The following is a 3,716-nucleotide window of genomic DNA, read 5'->3' as shown; positions in this document are numbered from 1 at the left end:
AGAGCTGGTTTGAAAGAGGAGACAGGGAAGAAACATGAACACACTAAGCCTGGATTAAAAGGAAGCCACACTCTAGGTCATCACCCTAGAAAAGCTCTTGAACACGTGCACCAGGATTTAAGTGCAAGAATGTTCTTGGCAGCATTGTTTATAATAGACTCAAACTGGAAACCACCCTATGCATCAAGAATAGAATAGAAAAATGCATGATAGGGTATTCATACAATGGAATACAACGCAGCAATGAAAATGAATGACCTACAGCTATAGCCAGTGACTTGTTTGAATCTCACAAACATCAATGCTGAAGGAAATAGTGTTGACACAGAAGAATGTATTTTTAAAGGTTTTTTTTAAGTTTATTTATTTATTTTGAGAGAGCAAGCAGGGGAGGGGCAGAGAGAGAGGGAGTGAGTGAGAACCCCAAGCGGGCTCCTGTGCCGACAGCAGAGGGCCCAGTGTGGGGCTAGAACCCACGAACTGTGAGATCATGACCTGAGTCGAAACCAAGAGTCAGACGCTTAACCGACTGAGCCTCCTAGGCACCCCCAGAAGCATGTATTCAATAGGAATCCGTACACGTAAAGTTCAAGTAGGGGGTAAAAGTACAAAGAATACAAAGAAAATATTATGAATGACACGATAATAGTAGTTAATTCTAATAAGGAGGGAGAGAGTTGTGATTATTCAGGGACCCACAGGGAGTTTCTTTGATGCTGATACTACTCTGCTTCTTGATCTGGGTGTTGATTACACAGAGGCTTGCTTTGCAATTTTTTGTTAAACTGTACAAATACGTCTTATGCATTTTTTTTAACGTTTATTTATTTTTGAGACAGAGAGAGACAGAGCATGAACGGGGGAGGGGCAGAGAGAGAGGGAGACACAGACTCGGAAGCAGGTTCCAGGCTCTGAGCCATCAGCCCAGAGCCCAACGCAGGGCTCGAACTCATGGACCGTGAGATCGTGACCTGAGTCGAAGTCGGATGCTCAACCGACTGAGCCACCCAGGTGCCCCACGTCTTATGCATTTTAATGTATATGTGTTTTATTGCACTCTTTTGAAAAACTAAAAGGAAGGAAGGGCAAGGAAGCCAGTCCCCCAAACCAGACCACACTTTTTTGCATAGCTGATCCAGACCGGGTTCTAGGAGACCTGGAAGAGAAATGGTCACGTTTGGGACAGGTAGCAAAAAGCTCTGTGCATAGCATCTGTGGATATTCGGAGTGTCTCTACTAGATGCTGCCAGTTTTCCAAAGTGATTGAACCAATTTATTCTCTCACCAGAAGTGTATAATAGAGACTTCCCATTGTTTTACATCTTCACTATCGTTTGATATTGTCAGATTTTTAAATTTTGCTGCTTTTGTAAGGTGTGTAAAGTTATCTCATAATTGTCTTAAGTGACACGATTTGACTAATTAATGAAGTTGAGCATCTTTGTACCTATATTTTTTGTCTTTGTGAAATGTCTAAGTCTTGCCCATTTTTTTCTACCGGGTTATTTGTCTTTTTCTTATTCATTTCCTGGAGTATGTATACATTCTGGATATTAGGGCTTTGCTAGTTGGAAAATATCTTTTCCCCTTCCATGGCTTGCCACCCGTATTTTCTAGGTGGGAGGCACAGAGGCAGCAAGGGTTTGCCTACTGCTTGGATGCCTCAGGGAATTTGCTCAGCCTTCATAGGCAGTGGCTGCCCTTTCTGACCCGCCTTGGAGTTCCTGGCCCCACAACCCCTGGCCCTTCTCTCCTCTCCAGAGGCAAGCTGTCCAGGAAGCAAATGAGCCCAGTGAGAATGATGATGTTAGCCCTGTGCAAATAGAGCCTGTTTTGTGTTTTCTCATCTCCTACCCTCTTGCCATTAGCAGAGAAAATGGAGTTTTGGCACTGTCTCAACCACATAAGCTTCTACTTTATACATCTGTGCTGAAAAGAACAAAATGGGAAAGGACACAGAGGTTGGCCAATTTCTAAAACCCTTTGTACCGGCCTGGATTTTACTGTCTGGACAACAGTAAATGCTACTTGAGAACTTTGAGCCAGACGGTGCCAGGGCAGACAGAGAGGTTCACATCTTGCCAGGGGACAATGGGTCACATTACCTGCATCAGCATTTGAAGCCAACATAAACCATGTTGCTAATGGGTGTGGAGGTCATTAGCAACCCTCCCTGCAATACCTATTTGAACTTGAGACTAGCTTCCAGGGGAAGGGAGAGGTTAATTGTGCTGTAGATATACTATTATTCTATGCTAGTTCTTGCTGAGAGGAGGCCTGACTCTCTAGTGAGGAGGGTGTGGTGGATCCTGAATTATGGTCAGTTTAGACACTTCATTTTCACATGTGCCCTGGACAAAAATTTTTGAAGTGTAGTCAGTCTGCCTTCCCCACCCCCAACCCTACCCTTTCACTCATCCCAACCTCTTGAGGACAGTCTTGGTTTGCGTGACACAGCTGATGGGCCAGCGGGAGACAGTGGGAGAGAAGCCACTGCAGCCTGGAGCCTTCGGAAAACTGAAGATTTAAGCGACTGCTTTAAGGGTGGAGATATTTACTAAAGGCTTTGTTACTTTCAAGGCTCTGGACTCAGACTTAATGTTTCTTTTGACCAGGATGCAGAGCTAAGGTAGGCTTTAAGGAAGGAAATGGGGCTCAAATGTATCTGGGTCACACTCACGTGCTTCTCTTTATCTGCACCAGCAGCAACCTATGCATAAACAACACGTATTCTACTGGTACAGCTGTACAGGATGTAAAATTATTGAAAACCTGGGACCCCGGGGACCCCCTGGACTTCCTCACAGGCACTATCGACAGCTGCTCTGGTGGGAGCCCACGCTGAAGCAGTGATTAGACATTGAGAGCATCTCCCCTGGAGCCTCATAGATGTGGTTGTTGAAAACTTGGGGCACACCTTTACAATGAACCTCATGGGGTTCAATCCATTCTTCCGTCCAATGAGGTCTGTTTTCAGGTTGGGTTTTCTCAGAAACCAATCGGAGATGATTTGAGTACAAGTTATTTATTTGGGAAGCATCCTAGGGAGCACCAGTGGAGCTGGAGGAATTGTGGGCCCAGCTGCTGTTCCCCACCAGCAAGGTGGCCCAGGAGGTCAGCGACGGCAGCACCCAGGGCCCTAAACGTCCTCCAGAGCCTCACGGCTGCCGCTTCACTTCTGCCTTCCAAATCTCACGCGATCTTTCTCTTGTGGCCAAGCCCAGTGTGTACAATACCAGGGAGGGAATTCTGGAAAATGTAGCTCCAGCAACATGGTAAAAACCCTCCACAATTCTCCCAATGAATGTGCAGAGAATACGATTCTCAGTCTACAGAGTCCGACTCGCAGAACAGCATTTTCTTTGTTTTCCACATCAATTGAGTTTCTGCCTCTGAGCCCCATTCTGACAGACGGGCAGAATATTTACTTCAGTCATTCCTGGTGTTTCCCCTTTGGGATCCGGTGAAGATTTCACAATCCTACTCAGTTCCCAGTAGGAGGTACCCTTCTGCCATTGGGTCATTTGTGACACAGACATTGCATCTTTCCCAAGAGCACCTTCAGGTCCAGTGACACTTTGTTTCCATGCCCCACTTGGGACATGGGATTTGTTTGCAAGGCTGAGGGCCCCAGTGCTTTTCTTTTCTGGAGTTTTATCACATCTCTGGGGCCTTGCCAGGAAGCCAAGAGTGCAGATCTGTTCCCTCAACTTTCT

This window comes from Panthera uncia, assembly GCF_023721935.1.
Source record: "Panthera uncia isolate 11264 chromosome B3 unlocalized genomic scaffold, Puncia_PCG_1.0 HiC_scaffold_1, whole genome shotgun sequence".
NCBI lineage: Eukaryota > Metazoa > Chordata > Mammalia > Carnivora > Felidae > Panthera > Panthera uncia.
Note: the sequence above shows the minus strand (reverse complement) of the source record.